Below are 16,788 nucleotides of genomic sequence, written 5' to 3'. Positions count from 1 at the left end.
ATATTTGAAAATCCTTTTAACTGCCTGAAGGTGTGTTTCTTTAGGATTTTCTTGGAATCTTCCAACTATTCCCAGTGCATGCATGATGTCCGATCGGGTACCTGTTAGATAAAGCAGACTCCCAATCATGGATCTAAAGTTGGTTGATGTACTACTGCTAATTCATAATTTGAGCTAAGACTGCATCCTGTTACCATTAGGGTACATAATGGTTTAGAATCTTCCATGCCGTACTTTTTTAGGATCTGTTTGAGATATTTGGTTTGTGAGAAAAAAAATACCATCTTTATTTTGTTGAACTTGTAGACCAAGAAAATAGGTAAGCTCACCAAGCAAGGACATTTCAAATTTTTGCTGCATTACTGAGGCAAAATTCTGACTCATGGATTCTTCATTGCTACCAAAAATGATATCATCAACATACACAAAAATTATTAGCAATTTATCAATGTCCATCTTGGTATAGAGATTGTTGTCTGTTGACCCCTTTGAAAAGCCCTATTGGTGGAGATATTTGTCAAGACGGTAATACCAGGCCCTTGGAGCCTATTTTAGACCATAGAGAGCCTTTCTGAGTTTCCATACGAGTTTTGCATCATTTCCAAGAATGAATCCTTCTAGTTGTTCAATATATACTTCTTCTTCTAAGTCTCCATTAAGAAAGGCAGATTTTACATCCATTTGGTATACTTTCAATTTCTGAAAACTAGAAAGAGTAAGAAACATTCTTATGGATTCAAGTCTAGCAACAGGTGAAAATGTTTCTTCAAAATCTATACCTTCTCATTGAGCATATCCTTTGCAAAAAAGTTTGGCCTTGTTTCTAATAACTTATCCATTTTCATTCAGCTTGTTTTTGAATATCCATTTGGTTCCTATGATATTCTTATCATGAGGTCTTGGAACTAATTCCCAAGTATTATTCTTTTCAATTTTTCAAGTTCCTCATTCATGGCCTTGACCCAACATGCATCTCTACATGCTTCATTTACATTTTGAGGTTTAGTGGAAGATATTATTGCTAGATAGCTTAAGGCTTCAGCAATAGTTCTTCTTGTATGCAAACCTGCCCCTTTTTCCCCTAAAATTTGAGTTTCTGGATGATTTTTCTAAACATATCTGGATGGACTATTTTATTCTATCATTATCTCTTCTTTTGGTGCTTCATTGGTTTCTTCTTTAGAATCAGTGTGATTTGATGTGGGAAAATGATCGTCATCTTCTTCATTGTCATAATCTTTGGTTTTTATCTGTTTTGGATCTTTGCATGCTTCATCAACTACAACATCAATACTTTCAATAATTTTCCCGAGACTTTTATTATAACATTTATATCCTTTACTTCAAGAAGAGTAGCCAAGAAGAATACCTTCATCTACTCTGGGTTCAAACTTACCAAGTTTTTCATCAGTCCTTTTGATGTAACATTTGCTTCCAAAAACTTTGAAGTATTTTACAGTAGGAGTCTTACCATACCAAAGTTCATGTAGAGTTTGAGTGCTGTTTACCCGAACATTTGCTTGGTTGAGAATAGTGATGACAGCGAATGTAGCTTCACCACAGAAGGTTGCAGGAGTTCTAGATTCATCTAGCATAGCATGAGCCATTTGTTGAACAATTATGTTCATCCTTTCTACCACTCCATTTTGCTGAGGCTTCCTTGCAGTGGATAACTACCTTCTCATTCCATGTTGTTCACAAAAGTCAAAGAATTCATCCGAGGTAAATTCCCCTCCTCAATTAGATTTGAGGCATTTGAATTTGCGATCTGATTCATTTTCAACCAAATATTTAAGGGCTTTTAACTTTTCAAAGGCTTCATCTTTATGCTTTAGAATACCTATCCAACACATTCTAGAAAAATCATCAATGAACAATATAAAGTATTCTTCTCCACGAGGTGAATTTTTCCTTGATGGTCCACATAAATCAGTATGAACAAGATCAAGAGGCTTACTAGCTGACCCTTCCTTTTTTATGAATTGAAATATGGTTTGCTTACCGAATTGACATGATTTTCATATAGTATTTTCAAGAATGTTGATATCTGGAAGATCACGAACAGCCTGGAATCTACATGCTTTTCTTATTCGAGAAAAGCTTAGATGTCCCAATATTTTGTGCCATAGCCAGTTTTCATCATCTTTGCTTAGATAGCATTGTTTTTGTCCTCCCTTGAGTATGTATAGGTTGTTTGGAGTTCTTGTACCTTTATTCACAGTTTCTCTTGTATCAAACTCACAAACAACACATTCATTTGATCAAAACACTACTTCATTTCCTTGATCACACATTTGACTCACACTCAAAAGGTCATGTTTTAAGGCATCAACATACATAACATTCCCAACATTAAATTTTTCTTTAAAGAAAAAGAGCCTTTATCTTTTATGACAGTAGGAGTGTCATTTCCAAATGAGACACTCTTTTCCATTTCTAAGGCATTATATGAGTGTAGTTTTTCTTTGTCACCTGTCATGTGTTTTGAGCATCCACTATCGATGTACCACTGGTTTTCTTGTCTTTCTGCATACAAGGCTATACCACATCTTTCTATTTGTTGTTCTTTCTTTCTCCATATTTTTGGGTTTAATGGAGTTTTCTCCTTTTGAGATATTTGTCGAAATTTACTCTTCCATTCAGATACTTCATGGCCAAAGTTGTTACAAATCGAGAATTCTATTTCATTTTCATGAAGAGAAAAGTAATTATAGGAACTTTTCTCGATCCCTGTCACATTCCTTTGATTTCGTGCTTCTCTAGTCATGATGGTTTTGTAAGAAACACATTGAGAAACTTTGTGTCCAAATTATGACATGAGAAACATTGACCATTAAAGAAGTTCCTGTGATTATTGAATCTACTGACCTGGTGATTGTAGTTTCTATTGATATTCATCTTTGAAGAAAATTGAGTACAATTTACTTTAGGTTGGTTATGGCTTCTGTTCATCCTTGAAGTAAATTGAGCCTGATTTGCCTGGTTATATGCGTTATGACTTTGTTGGCGATTGTCAAACTTTTCACTGCTCTTTGTTGTATCAAGATAGATTTTAGTGGAGGTTGATGGCTTCTATGTTTGAGACACTTCTTCAGTATATCCAAGGCCTGTCTTTATCAGAGGAGAACACTGCACTTTGATAATTTCATTTAAGGTTTCTGATCCTTTAGAAAATCTAAGATTGAAAGCTTTTCTTTTCTCAAGATCCTTTCTTAGACCCACAATTTCACATTCTAGTTTTCCATTGTGTTTTTCTCTTTCAGCAAGTTGGTATGTCAAGGTATATATAATCATATTCTTTTCTTCTAAATAGATTTTGATTTTAGAGATTTCTTCATAAATGTAATATTCATCTAAAGCATCCAAAAAATTATTATCTTCATAAGCCATCAGAAGTCTATAGACATTACTATTTTCATCTTCACAACTATCTGATAAACCATCGCTATCTTCATGAGTATAGTGGCTCTTTTTACTTACAGTTTGTTTTCTATTCCATTTTTTAGATTCCTTCCCTTTATCATATTTATCTTTATGAGGACATTTGGCAGCATAATGGCCAACTCTACCACAGGAAAAACATTTGGAAGGTAGTTTACCTCTGAATCTTCTGCAACCCTGTTGAAGTTTCTTGACAAAGTTTACTTCCTCTTCCTCTTCTGAAAGATGTATTGATTCATTGAGTTCTTCTTTTCATTTTGTTGATGCTTTAAATGCAACTTCTTTCATATCTGATGGACCTCATTTTGTCATCTCAAAGGTAGTTAAGATTCCGTGAAGTTGTGTCATAGTAATAGTTTGTAGATCCTGCTTTTCTTCTATGGCAGATACTTTTGATTCAAACTTAGCAGACAAGGACATTAAAACTTTTTCAACTAAGGTAACTTCCTTTATCTCTTCACCCAAATTCTTCATGCAATTAACAACCTCATCTATACGTGAGAAGTAACTAGCTATACTTTCATCATTATGCATCTTGAGAGTTTCATATTGAATTTTGAGAGTTTGTAGTTTAGCAAGTTTTACCTGACATTCTCCTTCGTAGCTTAGAATGATTTTGTCCCATATTTCTTAGGCGGATTTGAGTTGCATAACTATAGAAAACTCTAATTGCGACATATTTCCTAATAATGTATTGATAGCCTTGGCATTAGTTTCATATTTCTTTTTACCTGTCGTATCTATAGGAATTGATGATGGAAATGTATATCCTCCTTCCACAATTTCCCAGACCTCTGTTCCAAGTGATTGAGGATAGGTTGTGGTTCTTACCTTCCAATAAACAAATTTTCTTCCATAAAAGATTGGTGGTCTGATGGATCCCCCACTTTCTTGATTACTCATGATGATGGATTGTCCTTAAAGCGATCAAACTTCTTCTAAAGGACCTACTCTGATACCAATTGTTGGAAATAATACTGATAGGGGGGGTGAATCAGTATTATTATATCAATAACTTAATTTTTAGATTTGATTTGTATACACTACTTCAGCTCAGTGAACTAACATGTATACCCAATTGTACTTAATACAACCAACGTATATGCAGAGATCTTTTGATTTACTCAAATTATCATGTATTGAAATTTAATCAATATATCAGGAATTCATTAGATAGTGCAATAAAAACATAATAAAGCATCACACATAATAAACACACATGAACACAAAGATATAAGGTGGAAACCCAATGTGGGTAAAAACGACCTTCTGCTATTGTCTCTGTCTTCTATTAATGATAAGAAAATTCTTTTTACAATTCTTTTACTGGTGCAGTCTTATACCAATATGTAGGCTTCTACATGCAGAAGGCTACAACCTTCTCTCATTCTCCAGCTTCTACTAGAAGGGAGCTACAACCACCTAGCTCTTGTACTATCAGTTATTTTTTCTTAGTATGTAGGTGCCGACTTACAGAAGGCTACGACCTTCTCTTTTTCCTTCAGGGACCACGTTTCATAAATTTTCAAACTGGATCCACAACAACATCATAAGTTTAATTCAATCATCAAATATATCTGCATCAACCAATCACCTTTTGAACCAACCACAACCGAATCAATCAATCACTTTCAAAACCCATCAATCTGATCATTCAGAATTTCCTGTCTTAGAATACAGTAACTAGAACCCAGACCAGAACCTAGAACTCTACAACAACAACTAAAACATATTTTATAAGGTATATGCTACTTTCATGTGCCAAACTTGCATGTATACACGCTCTTCTCAAAGCCAACTAGTATATACATATACAAATATTAATTCATAATTCTGCAGCTATACCAGACTTTAGTTATACCCAGATCATATCATTTACAGAATAATATATGTGTTAGTATTTAGATCTAGAATATTCATGAGAAAAAACACATAATGATAGTTCATTTTACGCCTTAAGATCCCGATCCATCATTAGATCTAGACCCTCATCATCCGCTAAGGTTCATCCTTGATTCAGATCTAACAATGCACCATAACTGAATAACCTACATACTAGATCTCACACTTCATAAGATATTCAATACTTGCACACGTTGAACTAATGATCTTCTCCTCCTTTTATAGATTCAGGCCTTTCTCAATACCATGGACCAAAACCACTTAGGACTAATACCTTGGACCCAATACCTAGGGTCAATACCTGGGACCAGATACCTTGGATCAATACCATGGATCAAAATACCATGGACCAAATATTTCAGACCAAAAATTTAGTTTTCCAAGGTATACGTGCTTTTCCTTCTGTGAAAGTGCGTGTGTATGTATATGCGATTTGTATACAGGACCAAAACCACTTAGGACTAATACCTTGGACCCAATACCTGGGGTCAATACCTGGGACCAGATACCTTGGATCAATACCATGGATCAAAATACCATGGACCAAATATTTTGGACCAAAAATTTAGTTTTCCAAGGTATACGTGCTTTTCCTTTTGTGAAAGTGCGTGTGTACGTATATGCGACTTGTATACAGTGAACCCACGTGTATACACATCTTGGAAAATGGTGATCCTGCGTGTACCTCTCTTTCTTCATTTTGTGAAGACTGATCTTCTATACTGTGATCTTTCATCTGAGTGAGTTGCCTTTTGAACTAATTTCTTGAAGCTGCCCTGCATTTCATCACATCTATACTACTGTCATGCATTCTGTAACATCTGATATCTCTTCTGTAGATTCATCAAATTACCATAAGTGAGTTTTTCTACTACAAGTGGGTTTCCATCAAGTACAATACATACATCATAATGCCAATAGCTTGCATTAATATGGTACATCAAGAGAATGAGAGTGTAATGTTTTAGGAGTGTGAATGCTTTACTAAAAGGTGTATTGTCAAACCACTATGAATGACACGTCAGAAAATCATACAAGAATTATTATTTTATAAACTTTGCGATGCCCCCTATCCCACCATCGACTTATTCCAACAACCAAGGCCCAATTATATTCCAGTTACCATTTGTAACCTATGTTCTAAAATAATCCCCTTTTGTAGTGTATTGGTGTATTTTTTTACTAAGGGTCCCTGTTGGAAATAATACTGAGAGGGGGGGGGGGTGAATCAATCTTATCAGATCAATATAACTTTTCACTTTCCATATTAAGATTCATATGTGATGCAAAAAGTATATATCTAGTAAACATATGATTCAGTTAGTTGATCTCTAATGAGTGCATCAGAACATTATTAACCATATGAGCAGTAAATCAGAGCAGTAAAATAGAACAGATCATCACACACAAGAAGCACACATGAACACCATGATGTAAGTTGGAAACCCAATGTGGGTGAAAACCACCTGCTACAAGTCATCTCAATCTTCTTTAATAAGAAATACCGTTTACAATAGTTTTGTACTAGTGCAGACTTATACCAATACACAAGCTTCTACCTGCAGAAGGCTACAACCTTCTCTCGTTCTCCAGACTCTCCTGAAAGGGAGCTACAACCCCCATAGTTCTTGTACTAGCCGATCCATTTACTAGTACACATGCTGCTACCTGATACAATGCTCCAAAGTTTTCAACTGCTACTGGAAGGGAGCTACCACCCCCTTAGCTCTTGTACTAGCTAAGATACTAGTACGTAGGCGCCGGCCTGCAATCTTCTCTCCTCCAAGTACCACGTTTCATACATTTTCAAACTGGATACACCTGAAGCACAACACATAATCTGAAAGGCCGCGTTTCATCCAATTTTCATACTGGACCCATTAATATCATTGAAGTACATAATCAATCAATCTTATGAATCACCTAATTACTAGATCAATACATATAAAAGGATAATATGTGTGTTAGCAACCCGATCTAGTCCCTTAGATCACATAAATATGAGTCATTATGATCCTGATCCATTATTAGATCTCATCCATCAACACAATCAATCAAACTAAATATGTAGAATACCGACACCATTAAAAAGTCATCAAAACACATCAACAACCTAAAACACCAGTAACATTAAACATCATAGCTCAAATGGTATACGCTACTACAATGAACCAAACCTGCGTACATACGCGCTTTCACCAAAGCCAACCCGTGTACAGATCTATAAATATTCAATCATGACTTGCAACGATTTCAAACTTAAGTTATACCCAGTTTAGATCATTACAAGTGTCAGTATACAGATCTAGAATAAGCATAATCAACTATATAGAGATAGTTCATTTCAAACCATTTGATCCTGATCTATCCTTAGATCTTGTTCTCCATCAACTGGTGAGATCCCTCTTTAGCTCAGATCCAGATCTGCACCATAACCCAATCACAGTATTCCAGATCTAGCACTTTATCAGATATTCAATAATTCAGATGATGCTTTGCCAAATGATCTCCTTCCTCTTTTATAGTCTTAGGCCTTTCACAATACCACGGTCCAAAACCATAATAACACAATACCACAGACCCAATACTTGGGATCAACACTTTTGGATGCAATACCATGGACCAAAACCATAGGATCAAAAATTGTCAGACTAATACCATGAACCAACCATGAAAGTGTGTGAGATCAACACTTTTGGATGCAATACCATGGACCAAAACCATAGGATCAAAAACTGCCAGACTAATACCATGAACCAATCATGAAAGTGTGTGAAGTTTTCTCTTGCATGAAGGGAACTTTTCTCTGCATGAAAGTGCGTGAACTTTTCTCTACATGAAAGAAACTTTTCTCTGCATGAAAGTGTGTGAACTTTTCTCTACATGAAAGAAACTTTTCTTTGCATGAAAGCCCGTGAACTTTTCTCTACATGAAAGAAACTTTTATCTTCATGAAAGTGTGTGAACTTTTCTCCACATGAAGGAAACTTTTATCTTCATGAAAGTGCGTGAACTTTTCTCTACATGAAAGAAACTTTTATCTTCATGAAAGTGCGTGAACTTGAAAATAACTTTGCTGCACTATAATTTATCATCTGTGTGATTTGCCATCAAGGACAACACTTGTCTCATAATGCCAACAATCTCCCCCTTTGGATTTGATGACCAAGCTAACCTGAGAACTTTCATCTAATTCCTTTGAGTTGTCCGACACCCCATGCATTTCGTCACATCTGATATCTCTTCCGTAGATTCATCTAAATATGTATAGGTGAGTTGATCTTCTATGAGTTGATTGCCATCAAGTACAACACGTGCATCATAATGCCAACAATATCCCCCTTTGGACTTGATGGAAATAATACCAAATCACTCTCCCACTTTGACATCAAGGGCAAAGAACAAACCAAGATATTCTCTTCCTTTGTTGTCCATACTCCCCCTGAGTATCTGCTGAAATATCTGAATGGGCTCCCCCTTTGTATATGCCATGGTGCACCAATCTGTCCATGCTCTTTCTGAGAACATGCTAAAATCTCTGCTATGTTGAAATATGTTGTTCATGCTCCCCCTGACTGTAAGCAAGGTCTACAAAAAGATGTTCTACAAGAAGAACATGACACTATACATCATAAATGACCTTCCTATCACCAAAGACTCATACATACATCTATCTCCCATCACAATGGTGATATACCAAAAGTTTACATATGATAACATAAGAGAATAACACCATTCATCCCAGGCACAGTGGGGAAACCAACATAGGCCGTTACATGACCTGAAGAGATCTCATCAAATGACTACAATAGATAGAGACACACTATTACATCATGAGTCTTGATATGACCTTTACATCGAATGATATACATGACATTTATAACAGAGACTAAACACCTAAATAAGATCATGATAAACATCAGCAACGACACTGTATGATCTGCTCCATAGCATCTATCATCAAAAACTAGACCAAAAACTTGTATTAGTGCATGAATCATCAAGGTATGTCCGTATCAACTCATCCTTTTGAACAGAATCATTCACATTCTATCATATGTGAAAAACACCATAGCCATCTAGATCTGCATGAACCAAGTATCATCAATTGGGAATATCTGCATCAATCAACATATGAAACAACCTATAATCATATAGGTAAGAACTCATCATCATCATGTCTCCAACAATGCAACTTTGAATAATCATCCATGTATCCAACCAACAATCCTCATCCATATATGTGCCAAGAAGCCCGTTCGTCTATGATGGTACCGGCCATAACCATTCTATATACTTGAGCAATGATTTGGAATGGTACACTAGCTGGTAAACGGGGTCTGCCTAGTTGATTCCAATCGAAGGAAACAACTAGGTTGCTTGGAGGTGGGACCAAACTTCCCTCCTGCGGTAAAGGAATGGGTAAATTGCCCCCATGTTCATTGGAGTTTGTGTTACGAAAAGAATTTGGATGGTGTTATCCTTGTTCTCTTCGGTGACTGTATCATCTGAATATGGAACCTCTGAAGGCAAGACCGGGTCAACTGCTGCCTCGACCTTTTGACTTTCATCTGGTATGGGTTCAGATGGTTTATCTTCAATGATAGATGCTTCGGCCGACCACCTGGGCGGGTCAGCCAGATTTTCAACTAGTGATGGACTCGGCAAGAGTTTTTTATATCCAGGAGGAAGTCGTAACGGTGAAACCAGACGATCGTCCAAAACTCTTTTAGCCTCATTTAAGAGGGGACAACGATGGACGGCATGATCGCCTTCACACAGTTTACAAGGAAAATTTCACTTTCCTTTTTGTCCAAGGACTTCACTTTCACTAGTCGACGGTGTGCTTTCAACATGACCATCAGAGGTTGACGACACCGCGTTGTGCAAACGAGGAGACCAGTCCCTTAAGATCCAAGGGATGCAGGGACAATCTCTATGATAGTGGTCTCCTTTGCAAATGACACATGGCGATTTAGGCCTAGTCGGTGCAATGTGCAGATTTTCGCTAGACAACGCTTGGTTGCCCCTTTCCGCCTGTTATCACCTAGAACTACAGTCACATGTACATAAATTTTGTCCAAAATTTCATTGTCAAAAATGGGTGTCAAATGGTTGTTGTCCTATGTTTACTACTTAGGGGTCATGTTTCTAAATGATATTGATGTGAATCATTTTCAAAAACCGTTAGTCATCCTCCATCATGATTGAATAAGACATGTCTTATCTTGTATACGTCACTGGTCCTTTTCGCATTTTCGCAGCGCAGTTTTATTGGTTGATTTTGCAGCGCAATGATGTTTTAGCCTTTTCGCAGCGTGTCAGTATCCAGCCATTTCGCAGCGCATTCTGCTAATTTATAACTATCTGCGCTACGAAATCGCGGATTCGGGGATTTTGCAGCGCAGATTCTTAAAATGTCATGTCTGGGGATGAGTCATTGTGTCCGTCCAGTTATTGTCAGTTGGCATACCTTTTAAACACTTATGAGCCATCATTCCACCAGTAGGTTCATAGTCATGCACATTAAAATCATTCAAATGGTTTTGTCATGCATGGTCGCATTATAATGTTTGTTAATAATGCATAAAGCAGTCAGCTTATATGATAAGTTATTTGAATTGCAAATAAGCCTGAGTTTCTTCTTCAAGAGAGCCTGTTGTAAGCGACCCTGCGTTCCAAAATTTGAATTTGCCATTTGGGTTGAGGCTGGTGGTGTTTCTCCGGGCGAAAGATTTCAAAGCTTAATGGAGAAGAAGGAGCATCGGTCTGGAAGGTGTCAGAGGGCAGAGCCTAAAGGATTGGATCTTGCATTGAGGGATGAAGGTGTAAGAAAGGCTTTCAAAGATGCTGGTTGCTGGAGTTTCTGTGAAAAACTGAAGGGTGGCCACACTCAGGTAACAAAAGAGTTTGCCTTGAACTTTACAAGTTTAAGTTCTAAAGTGTCTATGTTAGAATTCCAAGTATCTCCTGAGGCTATTGCTAATGTAACTGAGATTCCGAGAGGAGGGCAGGAGTGTTTTAAAAACTTCAAATTTGATATGAACCCCTGCAAGGAATTCTTGAAAGAAGCCTATGTGAATGAAGATTTAACCAAGGTTGTGCCTAGAAGTTATGTTAAAGAACACTATGCTATGCTTCTTACCTGTATTCAAAAGTATTTAACCTGTGAGGGCAGATATAACAAAGTCTATTCCTATCATTTTAAGTTGTTTGCTGCATTTTACGGGTAAAGCATCTATAGATATTCCATTTTACCTGTTTCGTAGTCTCAGCAAGATGTGTGATAAAGTTCAATTAAGGAAGGATGATTGTGAGACATCATTATTTCACCATGGTCTACTCAAACTGTTAGTGCTGGATGCTCTTCAAAAAATTTGTAGGGATTGGAATTCTTTCATCTATATGGCTGGTTTCCAGAGTAGGACAGGCCTCACCCCACAGCCGGTTAGAGAAAGAGAAGAATCAATGGAAGAACCTACAATAGCTGAGCTTAGAAAGGAGGCTAGGGATAAAAAGAAAACCAAATCTCAGATGAACAAGCCAGTAAAGCCCGTGGTTATTAAAGAGCCATCTCAGCCATCATCAAAGGAAAAGGTTAAGCACAAGAAAGATGTACCTGGATCAATTGGGTCTGAAAGAGTATCAAGAGTTAAAACAAGGAGTCAATTAAGCAAAGAGAAGGGTAAATCAGTAGCTGTAGATGAAAGTCCAATTTCAAACGCCAGCCTAAGTGATTTTCTTGATGCCATTGAATTTGAGCAGGAAGAACCGGTGCATCTTGAACCCATGCATATTGATTTAACTCAATCACCACCTGAGAGCACTAAGAAGTCAAAAGCTTCGAAGAGACTTAGGTTTGATGAACCTAGTGAGGAGTTTATGTTCAAACCACGAAGGCCAGTTACAAGGAAACAAGTTAGAGAAGCTGAGAGAGTGCATAAAGAAGAGAAAGCTGTAAAGATGCCCAGAACGGGGGTAATTGAAGTATTGACCAAAACAGTGGAGGCAGTCAAGCATAAAGACAAGAACAGAAAGGTTATTATTACCCAAGGAGGAAATGTTATAGCCATAAAGAACCAAGCAGGAGCAGCAAAAGATGAAGTTGTCCAGGTGAAGAATGTTAATGAAGTTGCCCAGGTGAAGAATGTTACTAAGGAGCTTGCAGTTAGATATGCCAACTACCGAAGAGTTGTGTTAAAAGGTAGCAAAAACCTAGTGGGTCAGGTAGATTCAGTGGCTGATGTGTATACATGGATGGTTCCAGCCCTCAAGCAAGCTAAACTCATCAGAAAGATGAACATGAGCCTGAGAGCTGAAAATAAAGCCTTAAAGAAGGAGGTTGCAAATTTGAAGATATAGCTAGGTCAACTAGCTCACTGATTTGAAAAAAAAGGTGACATTCTTAGTTTTGGTCAATTTTGTTTAAGCTCCATTATTTCGAAGTCATATAAGTCTTTGACACCTGTAGAAGAAGTCTGAAGAGTCATAAGTTCAAGCAAAAGACGCCTTAGTGCAAATATACTCTGTTTTAGCAAAAACAGCAGTTTCGTAGCGCGCTACGAAACTGCTGTAGGTGCTGTTTTATGATGAAAACAAAGAGTTTAATGATGGGATCAACAAATTTTTGAAGAAAATGCCTAAGGAACATAAGGGAGACCACATAAGACTATTCTAGCTATGCAGAGAATGACAAGTGTGCCTTTTGGAAAAGGTGAAATATTTTTGTCTTTAGTTAAATCTTGATAAAGGTACTTTATTACCGATTATTAGGGTTCTGATAGGGAATGCATACGGAGATTTTGGTTTATACACCTGTTAAGTCAACAAGGCTTCCAGCACATTGGGGAATATGGTGATGCTCGTAATTTTTTAAGGAATTAAAGAGCTGGGAACATGTTACTTAATTTGTGAAGAATGATGGGAGACAAGGACCGGGAAAACAGGGGACTTATCTTGAGGATTAATGAACCATCTACGCAGCCAGTATCCAAAGCCAGCTTGTTCATTGCATTCTCCTCCAAGATATCTCGGCCAAAACAGAAAGAAGACAGATGTCAAGAATCAAGAAGGAATCATGCTACGAGGAGGACAGATTTTGAGTTTTGATTAAATTAGGACTCTTTGTAATTACAGTTCAGTACTTATGTATTTAATGAGTTAGTTAAACAGAAGATAGGAGTAGTTAATAGCAACCTTCGAGCTCCCCTCATGCTGGAGGAGGAAGCTCAAGGTGGTTAAGAATGTATTCCTATATATAGATCAGACTTGGATGTAATTGGGGTTGGATGTTTTGATAAAAGACAAGACTATTTTGGTTTATGTATAGCGGATTTCAGTAATACAAATGTCTGTTGTTTCTTCTCAGGATTCACAATGGATCTAATGGTTCAAATGTATGATGGTTTATTCTCTTTAGTGTTCTTTTACAGTTTGTTACTGCATAATCACTCAGAACTCATGTGTCATGCTCTGACTTCCTGTATGCCTTGGCAAACTGTGTTTTATGTAAGTTATGTTTGAACATTAGATGTAAAGTGCCCTGATTTCTATGAAAGGATAGTGTTTTTTTTCTGCTGAGATGTGTGAGACTCCATAAGCCCAATGGGAATCACTTTGATATTTGTCCAGCCAGCTTATTTTTCATGTGTTTTAAGAGTTAGCCATCTTTCCTTGTCATTAGTCAATATTCATAGTCTGTGAGAGAGCCCTCTCTGACTAAGGAGGCTAAGCCTTAGTCTAAAGCCTGGTTTGAAATAGTTACACAGAATCTTGCTGATTGGCAGCCTTCAGTACCTGATTTTGTGATAACACCGCCTTTGGCTCCTTCTTCTTCTTCTCTTTCTTCTTTTCCTTCTTCTTCTCAGGTACTTGATTTTTGGCTTTACCAGCCTCATCAAGCGAAGAGGAAGGAGGAGAGGAAGAATTGGACAAAGTAGAGGGTTGGGAGGTAACTATGGAATTGTCTAGTTGCTGACTCGATTGTTCAGGAATTGCGGTGTTCTGAACGACAAAAGTTGAGAAAATCCATACGGGCAAGCTGATTGTCAATCCTGGAAGTGACAATGTGGACATGTGGGGTGCACCAACATTCCCCAAGAGGAGAAGGGACTAGGATTTCCTCCAAGGGGAACTCCTTGGTTGGTGGACTCCATTCTCTCAACCTAAGACCAACGTAGTGTTGGCATTATGGCTAAAGTGTTGTCCTTGATGGCAACCCATTCAGGTGATAGATCACAGTACTTCAAGTCAGCAGCAGAGATTGATGATCAACTATCAAATATTGAAGAAAATAAGGGGTACGCAGGTACACCTTGCATAAGGTGCGTACACGCAGGTCAGTGTTACATAAAGTGCGTACATACCCGCAGTTATTCCGTTCAGGAGGTACGTACCCCCAGTGCACACATTTCAAGGCAAAGAAATTCACATGTGGGGTTTTCTTATGTTTTACTCTTGGTATTTAGCCGACGGTATTGTGTTATTATGGTGTCGGCTCGTGGTATTGATCCATGATTTAAGGAAGAGCTTTCCTATATAAAGCAAAGGAGATCATTTGGCTTGAGCATGTTTTGGGTTGAATATCTTATGAGGGCTAGATCTGACATATTATGATCTCTCTTGGGAGTATGTCTAGATCTAAATAAGGCGAATCTACTGATGGATCGAGATCTCTTCGGCGCATGTTCAGATCTGTAGATCTGTCTGTCTAGGTTATTTCTGAAATCTTGAAATCATCTATGCCTGAAGGTACGCAGGTACAGTGAAAGAAAAGTGCATACATACGCAGGAACGAAGCGTTTCAGGTGCGTACATACGCAGGCACAGAAGGGTTGCAGGTGCGGAGGTCCGCAGGCAGTTCAATGGACTCAGAGCGAGGTACGCAGGCTAGCAGTTGAGCAGGGTGCGTACGTAAGCAGGCGAGCAGGGTGCGTACTGTAAGCAGACAAGCAGTTGAGCAGGGTGAGTACTGTAAGCAGCCCAGCAGTTGAGCAGGGTGCTTACGTAAGCAGGCGAGCAGTTGAGCAGGGTGCTTACTTCTCTTAAAATCTTTGTTTATCATTGTTGTGTTCTGGGTTTGGTCCTATTATTGTTGATCTGGTTACTACAGTTGACTGGGTGATTCTCTTATACTTGATGATTATTTGATGCTTATGGATCGAGTTTGAAAATTTATGAAAAGTGGTCCTTGTAAGAAAAGAAGTAGGGGGTTGTAGCTCCCTTCCAGGAGAGACTGGAAAACGAGAGAGAGAGTTGTAGCTCTCTGCAGGTTGCAGCCTGCGTACTGGTAAAGGACTGCACCAGTACGAAACCATTGTAAAAGGATTTTCTAATTTGAAAGAAGATAGAGACATATTGCAGCAGGTGGTTTTCACCCACATTGGGTTTCCACCTTACATCTTGTGTTCTTTGGTGTGACTATCTGTTTTCTTTTGTTCATGCTCATTATTTTATGGTACTGACACGCAAAAATAATTCAAAGAACAAATAAAGAAGATTTATTAAAAGAATTAGATAATACTGATTCACCCCCCCTCTCAGTATTATTTCCAACAATTGGTATCAGAGCAGGTCCTTCAGAGAAGCTTGATCGCTTGAAGGTAGATGGTTCATCATGAGCAACTACGAGAGAGAAGCATCAATCAGGCCACCGGTTTTTGATGAGACAAACTTCAATTATTGGAAGGTAAGAGTTACTGCCTATCTTCAATCTCTTGGTACAGAATTTTGGGACATCGTAGAGACAGGCTACGCTTTTCCTTCAGCTACTCCTAGAGATGCAGCCGAGAAAAAGAAGTATGAAACAAATGCGAAAGCAGTCAGTACTCTATTAGGATGTATATCTCAATCAGAATTCATGAAGGTAATGCACTATAAATCCACAAAAGAGATATGGGACAAAATTGTCACGAGCTATGAAGGAGATGAACAGGTAAAGCGTGCTAAACTTCAAACTCTCAGAATTCAGTATGAGACTCTCAAAATGTATAATGATGAAAGTGTGGCTAACTATTTTCTTTGGTAGATGAGGTTGTTAACTGTATGAAAAATTTGGGTGAAGAAATAAAAGAGGCTATTGTGGTTGAAAAAGTTCTAAGATCATTGTCCCCCAAGTTTGAATCTAAAGTATCTGCAATAGAAGAAAAGGAAAATCTATGAATTCTTACTATGTCTCAGCTACATGGAATTCTAACTGCTTATGAAATGAGAAAGGGAGGTCCATCAGACAGAAGAGAAGTTGCTTTCAAGGCATCAGCAAAGGAGATTATTATGAAGCGATCCACGTCCCAGAAGAAGAGGAAGAAGAATCAAATTTTGTCAGAAATCTTCAAAGGGGTTCTGGAAGGTTAGAGGTAAGTTACCTTTTAAAAAATGGTCTTTGCTTGTGGAAGAGTAGGTCATTATGGCTGAAAAAGTCACTTATATAGGATAAAGGAAAGGAAC

The sequence above is a fragment of the Pinus tabuliformis genome, chromosome Q, assembly GCF_031772625.1.
Source record: "Pinus tabuliformis cultivar Carrire ecotype Pingquan chromosome Q, CPIR1, whole genome shotgun sequence".
Classification (NCBI taxonomy): Eukaryota; Viridiplantae; Streptophyta; class Pinopsida; order Pinales; family Pinaceae; genus Pinus; species Pinus tabuliformis.
The sequence above is the reverse complement of the archived record's forward strand: the minus strand, read 5'-3'. Positions refer to the sequence as shown.